Raw genomic sequence first — 15,947 nt, 5'->3', positions numbered from 1 at the left:
TTGCGGCCAGACTTGCCTAGCGCCCGCGGGGCTGGTCCCGGCTGCCTCCCATCGCCGCGACCGGCGAGCGGGCTGCCCGCCTCCGCCTCGTCCCGTGGGGAGCGGAGAGAAACCAGGGGGCCGTTTCCATAGAGATGGGGCCAGAGTGAAACTTTGCTGCGGGCGGCAGGCGAGGGCCGAGCCCGGGCGGCGCTGAGCGGGGCGGCTGAGAGCGGGGTCCGTCCCCTTCCACCTCCCCCGCAGCGCCGCCGGGGGCGAGCACCGCCCGGGCACCCTGCAGAGGAGCCGGGAAAGTTTTGCTCCGCGGAGCCGCCACCCGCCCACGCCCCCCTGGGCGGCTGCTTGGCGGCCGTTCCCCCGCGGCGGCTCCCGCGGAGCGCTGCTATGGCACCCGCCCGTCGCCGCGGGGCGAGCAGGGGGAGGCCGCCTCCGGCTGGCCCTGCGCTGGCGGCGGGGGGGTGCCCAGCCCCCGGGCGGCGGGCGTCCTCCTCCGGCCGGCAGTGACCGCCCCGGCCCCGCTCCTGCCTGCTGCCATGCCTGCCCCCGCCCGCCTCTCGCCGAGCACGGTGCCGGGGAAGGGCGAGGGGAGCCGCCGCCCTGTCACTCCCTGAGCCAGCCGCCGCCTCACCGGAGAAGCCCCGTGTCTGACGGGCTCGGCGCAGCTCCGCTGCTCGCTGCGCCGGGAGGGCTGCGGGCACCTCGCACCTCCCCACAGGTAAGCGGCGAGGCGAGGGGGGTGTGAGTCTGGTCGGGGTCTGTCTCCGAACTTCAGCCCGCCCGCAGCCGCCACCTCTCCTCGGGAGTGCAGGGGCTGCGCTCTGCGCCTTCCTGCCGGCGGTGCGGGGGGACGCGCCCCTGCCCTCGGCGGTGAGGGGCAGAGGGAGCGGTGCCGGTGGGTGGTTCGGTGGGTTTTTCCCTGCCAGAAATGGACTTTCTGCCTCCCGAACGGAGCGGGCTGGCGTGCCGGCGGCCGCCGCGCTCCGCGCAGCTGCTACACACCCTCTTTTGTCTGAGCTGGGTCCGAAATACTTTAGTGCTGCCGTCGCCTGCCCCGCCGGTCGGGATCCCGGCTCGGCGCTGCCCCGCCGGGGGCTGCCCCCGGGCTGAGCCCCCCGTGCCCCTCCCCACCCGGCGAGTTGCCCCACTGCCTTTATTTTCACGGGAGCTGGGCTTTCCTTAACCTTTGTTTGTGGGGAAAATGGTGGTGTGCTGGTTATCTGAATGGATGAGACAGATGGGGATGACAAGGGGGTTGCCTTATTCCCTTGCGTGCGAATGTAACTCAGTGCTAAATAAATCGCGCACCGGGTAGACATAATCTTACTGGTGAGGTAGACTTTGAAACAAAAGTGCTGCGAACAGCTCGGGTACATGGCAGATACTCCTGATATCCTACTAATATAAACATTAGTTAGTGTTTGCGCTTGAATTCAATACATGAGCAGCTGTTGCGCCGATCTGGAATTGCAGTAGCTGTATCTACTTGACGCTTAATAATAGTCTTTTGTACGCAGTAGTTGTGAAAAATAATACGGGTTTTATTGTTCAAAGGCGAAAGTACCCAGACAAAAGTATTCCTTTAGTGTTGCATTCTGTGTAACGTGAACTATAAAATAACCTGTAGGGATGTAGTGGACTCGCACTTCATAATGCTCTTAGGACATGAGGACTATATTGCTCAATAAAATTCTGTCAGCAAAGGTTTCTCTGGCTTTTCTTGATGCTAGATGAATACACTAGCAACTATTCTGTTATTTTTCTCTAAGTAGGTGGTGCATACAATCCGTGTGATGGAGACCCAGTGTCCAGATAGGAAGAAGCAATGATTTTTTCTTCCCCTCCCTTTCTTTTAGTAGTTTTGGTGCTGCCTTGTAGAAAGTGTGAAAAAACCCCCCAACATTTAAACTGGAAAAATGTTATTTCCATTGTATGTAACTGAAGTTCCGTAATGATGAAGCTAAAGGGTCATTCAGGTTTGGAATGGTTTAGTGTACTTTTGTTGCCAGGAAATGTACTTCTAGATAAATACTTGTTAGAAGACAATTGTAAGATAATTTTTGGTTATTCAAAACATGAGTTGCAATTAGGTGTTTTGTCCTGAAAACAGAAAAACTCATGGATAAAGATATGAGGTACTTAACTAGTAATTTGGGAAGTAAAATCATATATAATTTATATTTTGTTGGCATAGAAACATTTTATTTGTTGCTCCTTGGTTGGATAGCAACAATGATCCAGATGAAAATTTGACTACTGATGGAGTCGTTCAGCACAGTAGAATTGTTTGATGTACAAAAAGGTTTTGCTCAATATAACCTCACTGGAATTCATTTTTATTGAAGCTTTGTAATCAGATTATAAAAAGTGGGCTGTTGGAATCTAATCCTGTGAAGTATGGACTAAGCAAGCCCTGGTCTGACAAAGCACTGAAAAGTTTGCTCACTCTCAAGCGGGTATGCAGTTCCAGCTTCGTCCCTAATGATCACCCCAAGGTCTGAATTTGTTGCATGTGGCAGCAGGTCCTGGTAACTTCAGTGAAACTCTTCATTGTCCTAACTGCACTGCTGGACCTTCCCTGGACCAAGCCCTCTCTGTGTGTTCTGCCTCTACTTCCCTGAATGCTGGATCTACAACACAAAATACCTGTGCTGTGTGCAGGTGCTCACCTCAGCCACATCTCATGGGTTGTTTATTCTCTGTTGGCTATCATCTCTCAGGGGCGAAAGGGGAAAATACAAAGTGAAAATTGGTTAAGGAGTGAAGTACATCAATGCAACAGCAGGAGGAGACTGCTACTTCTTGTGTTTTGTTCAGTAGATTTTAGGAACCAGAAGTCTGAAATGCTGAAAAATCAGTGAAAACTCCCACTAAAATTACTGAAACCAGACAAAGTTATGATATAAAATGTATTAAGCTTGTTGTCATGAATAGTTACCCATTTTTAAAAAATTAACGATAGAATCCTCAGTCTTGTCTGTAATAGTGATAGAGATTGTAGTAGAAGGGGAACTTTGTGTCCTAGCTAGTGATGATGCCTCAGTTTGATTTGGTGCCACTGCTCTTTAGAACAGATCACTTACTTGTAATCTCCATGTTTGATCTCATGATACTGGAACAAAGAGGCAGCTGCAAATAATTTTCTAGTTGCAAATTAGAGTTGGAGAGTTATGTAGGAAGATGTGAAGCATAAAGACATAGGTGTCTTATGCCAGTTTAGACATCTTAAGGTGTTTCAGACCTCTGTATGAGGCTGGTAAACAAAGTCTAAAAAGAGCACCTCTTGAAAGGCAGCTGACAACCCTGTAGAATGCTATTATTTGTATTGCAGGTCCATGGTAAAAGCCTTTAAGAAGAACAATCTATTCTCAGAAATCTTGTGGAAAAATTCTGATGCTGCCTTATGATGGATACGGGAAGAAATCCCTTGCTGTCAGGATTTAGGGAGGTCCATTCTCAGGTGTCCATTTATCAGTAGAATATTGCTTCCTGTGCTTCTCTCTGTCTGAGTAACTCAAAGGTGCTAATAAATAGTTGAGGAGTAAAAAATCTTTTTAGAGGAGTTGCATATACTCTCCAAACCTACTAGAAGCAAATGGAAATTGCAGGTAGTGCTTGAGTTTGTGCTGTAGTTTTAGTTAGCACATTAGTTGTACAACAAAAACACTGTAAGGAAAAGTTTCTGGTTTTCTTCTTTAGTGCGTGAAGCATAAGAACCTACTTACTCAGGGACTGTGTGGGTTAAGTGGACTGTTGACTGCATGGAAGGGTGAAATGCTGACAACATAATTGAATTAAACTACTGAGCAGATGTTTTAAACTGCTGTTGCTCTGCCCACTAGTTTTATTAGCTCCTCAGTGTCCACTGTTTGTGGGGTGTGAGAATAAGCACTGTTCTAAATTTTCATGCTGAGGCTTCAGTCTAGCTCTAAAGCAAGATGTTACTCTATTCCATCATTACCTATTTCCACATCAGACAATTCAGTACGAGGTGCATATATATATATGTAACTGCTCTTCAAATAGGTGAATCTTGCCAGAGGGAGCCCAAGTGACCTGATGACAGAACTTAGTACTGAAATACTGATATTATATTGATCTCTTAGTGTAAATGAAATGACATTTTCTTTACTGAACTTTCCTACATGATCAGGGATTTTAAACTACATGATTCATAGATGCCTTTTAAAAATCAAGTTTTTCCTTTTTTTGCACAGCTAGCCAAATGGGATGGATAACCTGTAGTACAGAGCTACTTGAAGCCTTTTATCTGCAGCAGGAGCAGAACATTCTTGTGGTGGTTTTAAAATTATTCTATGTCCTGAAGACCTGAGAAGGAAGGATGTTTATCCTCAGTCATTTCCTATATCCATCAGTGTTTCTAGTTGGGGAAAGTTATTATTCCTTTTTCTGCATGTTTTAGTACCTAAAAAAGTGTGACAGCGAGGTGCAAAGCCACCTAACCAAAACTAGGCATCTGAGGAGCATTGCAAAGAGATGTAATGATACAGCAGAGATTTTCAGGAAAAACAGACTTGTGGAAAATAAAGCAATAAACTACCTTTTTGTGTATAAAGATTCTGAAAGGTCTTATGGGAAATGTAAATGGTTTTCAGTTTACTATCTTGTCTTACTATATCAACATCTTATCATCTATATACTACTGGAATTGCTCCTTCTGTTGGAAGTCTGGTCATTTTCCTCCAATTGAAATAAGTAGAAATGAAGGAGATATTTCTCTAAATTGTCTTCTGATTTTTCCTCATTGAGCTGAATGATGAAGCTCTTACTGAATCAGGAAAAACAAGATTTTGTCACTTTAATGGAGAATGCTTTAGATGCACTCAATAATAATCTCAAGAGATGTAAAATACAGCATAGGTGACTTTTCATAGGAACTAAAGACAAAGAAGCAAAGAGGGCGACTCCCTTTTTATATGAATTTGTTTTTTCTAGTTGGTGTTTCACAGATACAGTTGGGCTGAGCATCCCAGTGTTGTGGTTTTAAAACGCATTGATGAAAAGTGATGAAATTTGAGTCACTTGAAACTACATTCATGCTGACTGTGAAATGGGAAGGACATTTTTGACAAAGCATTGGTACAGTTGTGTGGGATCTCAGCACCTCAGGATGGAGGTGCAGAGAGGCCGAGACCACCCTTGGGGGGCTTGGGAATCCTGGAATGTTGCCAGAAGTGTCTGGTGGCAGGATTTTGATCCTACACAGGAGATGAGACCTGTATGAGGACTGGGAGGATCCCACTGGGTGAATGGTGAAGGGATAAGTTAGTTAAAGTGTAAAACACAGGGTTTAGGATTTTGGTACAGGGGGGTCTAAAGAAGTAAGATGGAGGAATTGGGGCGTGTCCTGTCCTTCTTCTTCTTCTTCTTGGCCTCCATCTTCTGTGGTGGTGGTGGCACTTTGGGATTGGTCATTACTAAAAGTGCACCGGTTAACAAGGGTAGAAGGTATTGGGGAGAAATAATAAATATTGTATACGTAACTTAGGGTATAAAGATAAGTGACCGCCCTGGGGGCTCGCAGTGTGCCCATGGCTGACTTGCTGTGCAGACCTCTGTCGGGCTGAAAGAAAATCTTTTAGATAAACAATTAATAAACACCAAGACCGAGACAAGATCAGAAGTCTCTCCTTGTCCTTTGAAGCGTCGGCTCTCCAAGGCCATCCCTGGGCCTTTCCAGGCCACCAGAACAGCAACACAGAAAACCTTACACAGTTGGATGCTAATAGCCTACCATTTCTGACAATTGGTTAGTTTCACTAAATTCCTTAAGTAGTAGAGGTTTGGGCTTTGATACGTATAAATCTGTAGCATTAGCTCAGAGAGTGAATGTGATATCAAACCAAGTTTTTTAGAGCTTTTCAATAGTAGTCATACTTCTTTTTTCTAATAAAGGGAAAATTCCAAAAGTAATTTTCTGTCGATTTAAACTACCATAAAAGCACATTAATTAGAAACCTGTTATAAATGTCACTTAGATTGTTGAATTTGGTGTCATAGTGGTCACAGTAATAGAGTTTTTTCACATTCTCCATCTGAATGTGTCTGAATAAATCGCTCTGCTTATCTGTAATCAGTTGCACATTGTTGAAGAATGTGTTTCTATCTAGTCAATCTTATCACTTCCATTTTGTTATGTATTAAATGAGGAAAAAGTGCTATTGTATGTCCATCCATCTGGTGTAAAATTGTTGCTCAAAATCCTGACGTTTTCTTTCCTTTGGGTAATTCAAAGTAACAAAGGCATATCACATTTTATGTGACGTACGTGTGAGATGTGCAACTTTATTCCTTCATAAGGAGGGATGGAAGCAGCCTTGTGTGTTGGGACAGCATTTCACTGCAGCAAACAAGCCTTCCCAAGGGCTGTTCCTTGGATCACACAGGGTGTACATAACAGCTGCTCTAGTTGCTGTCTTTTGCATGATCTTGTGCCAGACAGACTTGGTGCCTAAGGTGTGAGGCAGCCCTTTGATTAGAAAAAGGGACACACTCTGCAAGTGTGCTTTCTTGACATGGATGTCGTGGTGGGATCAACAGAATAAACCTGATACAGCTTGAGATTTGGCAGAGGTCTGCGTGTATTTAACAGTTGGCCTGTTTCACCTGAGGTGCGACTTCTTTTTGTAGGAAGAAGTTACATGACAGAAAACAGACTAAAAAAACCCAAAGCTAACCCAAGGAAGAAAGCAGGAGCAGGAGAATGGAAGCGGGAGCAAAGAGCAAAACACAAAATGGAAATATTGAAGATAGGAAAAATATGAAGGAAGACAAAAGATGAGATACAGTAAATTTCTAAAGAGAAATTATGCCACATCCAGTGTTATAAATGGAAAGAAACTCAAATAATGGAGATTAGAATAAAAGTAAGAATAAAAAATGTGGTGGTATTTCTCTTTTGAAGCATCTCATGGAAAATCAGACTGGAAAATGGAGAAATTAATTCTTGTCTCACTGAGATGCATTTTAAATGAACTGTCTTTGCTGGGTAGTAGGTAAACTGTTCTGCAGAAATGATGTTAGACACTTCTTCCAGAAGATACACTGTAAGTACATCAGTTCAGACATAGGAAGGGAAAGGGAGCTAAGAAGGATAGTTTGCTTACAAAGATAGAAACTGCATTTTAAAGTGCTTGGAAGTTAGGTGAACTGTTGTTTCCATTTCCAAGCAGACTGATACTCTAAACTCCAAAGTTATCACCATGTTGATCTAGGTAATTTGTCATTATCTCTCAGAAGACCAGTGACCACAATAAGCACAATGAGAACATCCTTCAAATGCTGGATAATTAACTGGTATTTATTGTGAATACTTAGCTACCCTACTTGCACAGATTTTTCTTTTTGATATGTTTTGGCTGTATCTGTGTCAAGAAACTGATTAGACCAAGACATGTTTTGAGGTCAGCTACAGTGGTCTGGCTCAGTGTGGGTGTTAAACTGTCTTTCAGATGGTCATATCCAAATTAACTGTTTAGAAAGAGCTTCTGGCCTGAACCAGTTCCTGAGAGTGTGCTAGCTGACCTTGACCACAAACGTCCCTGGCATCCTTGTGGTAGTGTGAAAGAGACAGGGTAAGTCCCTGAGCCCATGCCTAGGGACACCAGCCAGTACTGAGCATGAGATCCACTACTTGACAGAATGTTTTTCCATCTCAGCCGGAACTATCTTACTACAATGATCCTAATGCACACAGATTTTAAATAGAAGTAGTGTGCTGAAAGCTATATTTGGAAGACACTGTCTGCTTTAATTATGTTAAAAGAAATCTGATGTCACTTTGCTATCACACTAGTAACTTCAGTAATATGGAGGATGGAATTTGGAACACTGCTTGGATACGCAGAATTTGTGGACGTAGTGGAACAACATACTGGGACACCAAGAGGGTGGCCACCTTGTGGCAAAGAAGGCTAACAGAATCCTGGGGTGCATTAGGAAGAGCACTGCCAGCAGGACAAGGGCGGCCACAAGGGGGAATGAAACTAGGATGATCGTGAAGTACGTGAATGAGGCTAGTTGGCCAGTGATGATGAATAGGTGTTCTAGTGGCTGGCTGCCTACTCAGGTTACAATGAGGATGCTAGCAGCTGCTCAACTCCCCGCTTTCCTAGTGGGGAGTTCTGGGCTCCTCAGTACCGGAGAGACATGGAGCCCCTGGAGCATGTCCAGCTGTGAGGATGGCTGGGGGATGGAGCATCTCTCTTTTGAAAAAAGGCTGAGGTTGCTGGTCCTGTTCAGCCTTGAGAAGAGGTGACTGGGAGGGGTCCTCATCAATGTGTATGAATATCTGAAGGGTGGTGGCAAGAGGATGGAACCAGGCTCTGCTTGGTGCTGCAAACCGCTAGGATGAGAGGCAGTGGACAGAAACTGATGCACAGGAAATTCCAGCTGAATACGAGAAAGAATTGCTTTACTGTGTGCTGGGGTGGATTGCCTGGAGAGGGTGTGGAGTCTCCCTCACTAGAGATACTGCAGAACTGTCTGGACACGATCCTATGCCATGTTCTCCTGCTTGAGAAAGGAGGTTGTACCAGATGACCTACTGTGGTCACTTCCAACTTGATGATACTGTGACCATATTCCCAAATGGATTACAAGAGATTGCCAAACAAGCACAAAACTTAGAAAATAAACATCTTGCTGACAGTTTCTTAATGTCACATTTATTTACCTGGTAATAATAGTCTGTACAAAACTGGCTAGCAGATATTAATAATAAACATCCAGAGGCCTAACATACTCTTCTTGGAAAGTCCTGTCTTGCCTATTAATACAGTTTATAGACTTTAGAGCAGTAGAATCACTTTGCATTAATTCAGTGCCAAAGTGCTTTCCCCAAACCCTTCCTATGACCCCTACAAAGTATTTGCTTTGCTCTTTGCCAGGAAGACATTTCTTCTCAAATTACTTTGCAGACGCCTATTCTGAATTTATTGCCATTCTTTTGCTAATTCAATATTGTTCTCCTAGGACGTGGCCTCATTAACTGGTGCCCACGGTGGAATATCTGCATACATTGCTGGAACATAGTTCAATAGACTATATTATATTAGAAAGACACGGGTCCAATCCAAGCCTGCTACCAGTATGCATACCAATTAAATTACACGCAGAAGCGTTTACTGATCAAGGACAAGCAGTGCTGTGATTTGCAGAGTGCCAGTTTGTAATTTTTTTATTGTTATACTGGCTGTACAGTTGAAATGGTAATGAAAAGAGGTTATCGCTGAGACCATAGTTCTTTTTTATTTAAGTTCTTAATCTTGTGAACTTTTAAATTCAGGTAGATGGTTGGTTGGTTGGTTGGTTGGTTGGTTGGTTGGTTGGTTGGTTGGTTTTAACCTGTGAAATTCGGAGATTATGACTAGATGGCATTACATATATTACATAATTTCTATAAAAAATGTACTATTATCAGAGAATCAGATTTCGTCTATGAGAGGCTGGGCCCAGATGAAGTAGAATAGCTTTCTGGTAATGTTTTGTTGTGCAGCTTTTATAGCATGCTGTGTGATTATAGCTTAGTAAAAAATTCTCCACTGAAAGAGTTGTCATGCCTTGGAACAGGCTGCCAGGGGAAGTGGTTGAGTCACCATTCCTGGAGGTACTTAAAAAGCATGTTAATGTGTCATGTAGAAACATGGTCTAGTGGTGGACTTGGAAATCAGCGCTAAGGTAATGGCTGGACTCACAATCTCTGCAGTCTTCTCCAGTCTAAATGATTCTATGACTTCATGACATGTGACCATCGTAGCTTTTCCTACTTTCTCCAAAGAATTTTGGGAGTACCTAATCTTTGCTTTTACAACCATTTTTATCAGTGTGCATGTTACCAAGTATTTACCTCATTTTAAGCAAGGCAAACTCCAAAGGAAGAACATGGAGCTGAAAGTAATCTGTGAGCTTTAGTCTCTGCAGTCCTTCCTTCCAGAGTTTAGATCTGGACTCGGGAAAACTCTTTATCTGTTTTATAAAATATTCTAATTGTTACTAGCCAAAGTGTTATTGTGAATAGGATTTGTCATCTTAGTTTTCAGGTTTGTGCTTAGGAGGTAATTTTCAGCTGAGAATATTGGGTGCTTGGGAAATGGTCTAACACATTGCTTAAAACTCCTTGAAAAGCCAAGATCAGTGTCACCCTCAGGTTAAATATGGCTTTGTTAAATCTTGTGACTGAAGAGATGAGCTTCAGAATTCAATTTTGAGCTTTTTTCCTAATGTAGTTATTCTCACAGTTGAAGAAGCATTTACTGGGGAAATGAGGAGGAAAAAGAAGAAGGAAAATACAAAAGTTCTGCTACAGCAGACTATGAATTCAGATGGGGAAAGTGAGAGAGTCTGGTTAAACCAGTCTGAAATTCAGAAGGCCCCTGGAGAGGGTGCTGATGTTATGGAAATTTGGATTGGAAGACTTTCCTGATGACTCATGTGCTCTGAAATTAGTTGAGAATGTTGCACTTCCAACAATAAGGCTGTGCTTGGGAATACCCATATTTCCAAAAGCATATGGCTGAAAGTCTTCTAGAGCTCAGAGGCTTGTGGTTTCTAAGGTTAGACCTAAAGCTTGGATGTCTGAGTAATGTTCATTATGTGGGTTCTTTGATTGCTGTGTATTAGTAGTCTCATTGTTGTGCTTAATCACCTACATTTGATTCACTTACAGGCATTCAGTGTGCTGTGTGCTGTAGCAGAAAACTCAAATAAACTGGCACAGTTTATTATACTTTGGTAAAAAATTGTAGGTAAACAACTGTAGGTGAATTTTACTCCTTTACAATTGCAGGACTGTGAATATAATGGTACTAGGAAGGCAGAATATAGATAGATGGATAGGTCAGTAGTACAGCAACAACCACAAGCATCAATTATTCTGTAGCGACAAGACTATAATTTTTGCAAATAATATACTTAGTCAGGTAGTAGGGAGGCTCTTATTTGAGTGACTGGAAGAGGTGGGTCTTATGTAGTGTGGCTAGAAGTATGTGTGGCATTAATATCATAACACTGCTTTCCTTCATGTCTTTCAGTAAATCCACAAGGAATTATGAGGCCAGGTGTTTGCATTTACCAAGACTGGCAATTTAGAAGAGAAAAAACATGGTAGGAATAATGCTTAGGTCTTCAGCAGTGTCAGCAGAGGCTTTGTCAGAGCAGAAGGGCCTTAGAAAGGGGTCTGATCTGTTATGCCTGCCGTTCTCCAGAGGTTTGTAGCTTTAGAACTCTTTGCAAACACTCAACTTAAAACTTCTTTTCAACAACTGCATTGCTCTGAAAGATTGTCCTTAGCATGGTCATATATGGTCATATGCATGTTTGTACTGCTTCTTATCTTCCTTTTCACCTTGTTTCTGCCTTTTAGACTGTAATGTACTGTGGCTGATGTGCTGTGGGTAGTGCATCCTGGGATGGTGTTCCAGCCATGCTCCAGCGTACATACGCTGATTCACAATATGGAAGGTAGACAGAGGGTCTGCAGGATCAGAGGTTGCTAAGACAAGCATGAGGTTTTCAAGATTTTTTATCTAGATCTTGAGGCACTTTGCTTTTTCAAAAGCTGAGATTTTGAGCACGTAATCACGTGGAGGTACTGGGCAGGTTTCTACAATTCCTGTGCCTAAAATTTCATCTTGATAGGAAATCACCTTCTCAGACAGCACCATCAATGAGAGGATGAGACAGAAAATGTCTGCTGATCTTACTGTACACATTTCTTACTGTTTTAGATACTGTGAGGTTTTCCTTAAAAATGGAGGTCAAAACAATAGAAATGGCTAAAAAAGTGTTTAAAATTACTTTCACGTATGTCACATGTAAAACCATGTGGCTGTGATTTAACAAGCTCATTGTGTGCAAAAGCTAGGGGATGACTGTTGCTGAGCATAACTTGCTTTAAACAGATTTTTCAGAAGGATTATCAGTCATTATGATCAGACTGTAAAAACAGAAAATATGAGCTGCAGCAGAGATCTGAAAAACAGACAGAAAAATGATCCTGGATTCCATCAAAACCCAAAAGATTATACAACTTCATGTTACAGCTTTGGGAGAATGATAAAATTGAAGTTGATGAATGGCTTCTGTTAATAATTTTGTATTTGGCTTGTGTTTCAGTTTTCAGGATACTTTATTGTCAAACTTTTTTATTGCTCATTCTTGATATGGATTTTGTTTGTTTTTACAGAGACAGACTGCATATTTATAGTGCAGTAACTCTCCACATTCTGTCTGGATAGCTCTTGAAGAAGGAGCATGGAAAAAGCATGGCTGTGTAGACAAGATAGTATTGCATTATTTGAATGATTGTCTGAATCTAATATGGCTCTTCTGGCTGATATGATAGTAATTTCTGTTTTCCTCAAGCAAACCTGCCTTTTCTATGTATGAGTGTGTATGTATGTTTGTGTGTGGGTGTGTGTATATATATCTATCTATATCTACATATCTATCTATATCTGTATCTTGGGAGAAGACTGGGGAATTTCTGCAAGTATTGCTTCTCTCTTCATTAAAAAAAATAAAAACAGGTAGTGGATTTGCTTCATATGGAGCCCTATAGGCCCTACTTTTTTTTGCTTGCTTCAAAGAATAATTGAAGAAGCTCCTTAATGCTGTAGCCCTACTTTATGATGTGAACACAAGCCACTCCTTTATTGTATTGATGTAAACAAGATAACTGGAGTGTGGTAAAACATGTAACAATCTTGTGGACATGGTGTTAGGTGTAAGGTGTGTGAAACAGTACTTTAAATCCTTCAGATTTTTTTTTGTGTCCATGCAAAGCTTTCTCCTCTCTTTGTAGTGTAAGAGATCCATCCTATTCTAATTTGCTTCACATCTCCTCTTTTGCTTTTTCCTACTTCCGAGCAGCAAATGCTTCAGGAATCAAATGGTAATTCAGCTTTGCTTATATCTAAGGTGCATATATGTAGGAGCTGCATACTGAACTACTGAATTACTCCTTCAAAGCTAATTTTTAGAGTTGTATAAATTAAACAGGTCAGCAAAGATGCAAGAATCTGGATTCCCTGCTATTGTTATATTTTGCATCAGCATAAATCCTCAATTTTAATGAAAGTTTTAATATATATCATAAAACTGGTGGAGAGTTAGATATTAGTGATTGAGTATTGGATATTGACAGTCAAAAATGGTCTTTTCCTGCTGTGAGCTCAGGAACACTGTAAAAAGATTGAATTATTCTTGTTTGGTTACTGTTGCTCTGGTAGTGTCTTGAGATCCTGGCTATGTGAAGTCATAGGCAGATTTCTTATGTATTTCAAAAAGGTTAGGATGTCATTCACTATGTTAGGTAGTCTTGAGTCTAGTGCTGGTTCCTACATGGCCCAAAAATGTCAAAAATATTTTCTGTGAATTATGCCTTTATTACACGAGCGAGCCAAAACAGCTCTCAGCAGCTAGAAGTGTTTTAGTTCAAAGCCATGACAATCAATTTTTGCTAATAAGCTGCCATCCTGGGAAACCCCTAAAGCCTTCCAGAATGTGCTTTCTGCAAAGATGACACTCTTGTTTATCTAAGCCATGTTAAGGTGATATTTTGGTGTTGTTATTGTCTTAATGTTCCTGAACAAATGCTTTTATCAGCTGGATTTTAAAATGTCTCTGTTTGAAATTTCTAAATGATATGAGTAACATGCCTGAAGTAGAATGAACTTTGGAAGTTCAGATATGGAAGGAGAGATTTTTTTTCATCTAATTTCTTTTATTATAATAGAATATTATGAACCACATGATAGGTTAATTAAGTTAATCAAGATATTAAGAAGATGTGTAGTTTTCTTATTAGTGATATTCAAACTCTTAATGGCAACATAATGGGGAAGATGTCTCTTCTAGTGCAGAAGAAACAGTTTCTAGAAAACTTTCAGAAATGCCTTAACACAGGAAAGGAATACTTTCTGTGGCCAGTAAATTTCAGGACATCACATTTTCATTCCCCCCCCCCCAAAAAAAGACCACTCATGAAAACCCATATATCTCATTTCAAAAATAGTAGTAAAATTCAGTAACCTTTACATATCTATGTGCTTTAGCAGTTAAGATTTGCATTATAGGAAGGGTTATATAGATGGGTTGAGAACTTGCTTTCTTCCTTAGGATTCTGCAACCCCATTTCCTGGGGTTGGAAATGCTAATTTTCTGTGATCTCACTTGCTGCTTTGTATGACATAAGGTTGTGGGAGTAAGAGGTCTATGCCTAATAAAGCTCCTCTCAGAATACACTCTGATAGCTATTGGCTGCATTTTGGGGAAAAGCTATTAAGTTCTTTCATCTACTCAGCAGTATTCATTGATCCAGAAAAAAACCCTTCCTCCGAGGTTCAGATGTGAAAAGAAGCGACTGAGTGTGCACGCTTCCATTGACACACAGTCACTGGGGACTGAACTGCCAGGCTGAGATCTTCATTTGCTCTGCCACAGGTCAGAGTTCCAGCAGCTGCCAAGGCAAATTTGTGCTTGCTGTGAATATTGGTGTTTGTGATTCATTAGGCTTAAAGTGTCTTGTATGGGAAGGGGTAAGAGCAGCCAGTTGCTAAAGTGGTGTAAAAGCTGTCGCATTCCTGTGCTGGACAGTTTGTACTGCTGCTGTAATTGAAATATCAGTATTCAGAATAGTCTGTAGTGTATTTCTGAGCTGTTCCACACACAGAGTTGTACACCTGAAATTTATCTACAAATAATGTATTCAGATTGCAGTTGTGACAGGCAAATCTTGTCAATGAGGGGTTTGTTCCTGGCTTTGCCAGAGTTGGTCTGTGACATTGGACAGCTTGTCTGACCCTGCCTTCCCAGAAATGCACAGGAACCTTGTTCCCATGTTATTTTCATCCCTTTGGAGAATATGATCTTTAATGTCTTTTCCTTCAGTTTGCCTGGCTGCAAAATAGAGATATTTCTGTAGGAAGTATGCCATTCTTACACACCCATGAGGATTTTTTGAGACATTTGAATGACAGGTGGTATGCAATATCAAATCAGTATTACATACCGTGAGTGGAAGGAGCCCTGTGAATGTTGGTACCTGAGCAGAGTCATTAATCCAAAAAGACATCATGCACCAAAATGTATTGGAAATCAAAATATTGAAACTGCAAATAAAATAACAATTGAAATTGGAAACATTTCTAACAGTGAAAAGAATGAATTTAAGTATCTTCTAAGAGCCAAGTTGTGTCTATTAAAATCAAGACTATCTTTCTGAAATAAGTAAATCGTGGAGGAGTTACAGACTTGATACAGAAATCAGAACTGAATATCCTTGCTTATGTATGCAGAAGAAAATGATCTTTTCTGGCCTAAAATATCCATGCATATACATTTTTTTTGGCTGAACAATCAGTCATAAGTTTATGGCTAAACAGTGCTTTTCTCTAGAGGGATTTAAATTCCATCAAACATATTATTATGAACTGTTTAATGTAAGCTTGTTATATAGACAAACATTATGGCTCAGCTGTTTACTCTAGGCAGCTCTCTCCAACTGTATGGATAAACACATGTTGGAGATACTGCAGTTCTCCAGCATGCACTTCCTATAAAGTTTATTTTGCACACGCTCAACATAATGAATGAAAACAAATGTCTAAGTAGAAGCAAATTTCTGCAGACACTTCATGCCTCTAATGCATTTTTTGTGTTTGGCAGAAGTAGGATTAGTGTTGGTAAGCTTGTCAAACAAAATTCAGTACCTTTGGTGATGCCTGAGCTAATATGGCATGGGACATGATGTCTACTGGATGTATGATTCAGATATTTCCATACAGGATGGGATAATTGACACAAACCTTGTAAGTACAGGGGCAGCTGTCATACCATGAGTTGTAAGGAGCAAGGTTTATTGTACAATGTGGCATACAAGCAGTTTGGTAATATTCTTCATCATTTGACTTGAATTGTGTGTCTTACAT

At 41.6% G+C, this 15,947-nt stretch overlaps 1 protein-coding gene across 1 annotated transcript in view; it reads left to right on the top strand.

Moving 5' to 3' along the window:
* Nucleotides 1–499: 499 nt before the first annotated feature.
* Nucleotides 500–15,947, top strand: part of TMEM200A (transmembrane protein 200A) — a 52,642-nt gene continuing 37,194 nt past the window's right edge. The window contains exon 1 of the mRNA XM_059469544.1: nucleotides 500–715. The gene's annotated coding sequence lies outside the window, so the exon portion shown is untranslated. The remainder of the gene's footprint in view (nucleotides 716–15,947) is intronic.

This window comes from Ammospiza nelsoni, chromosome 3 (assembly GCF_027579445.1).
Source record: "Ammospiza nelsoni isolate bAmmNel1 chromosome 3, bAmmNel1.pri, whole genome shotgun sequence".
Taxonomy (NCBI): domain Eukaryota; kingdom Metazoa; phylum Chordata; class Aves; order Passeriformes; family Passerellidae; genus Ammospiza; species Ammospiza nelsoni.
The sequence above is the reverse complement of the archived record's forward strand: the minus strand, read 5'-3'. Positions and strand labels throughout refer to the sequence as shown.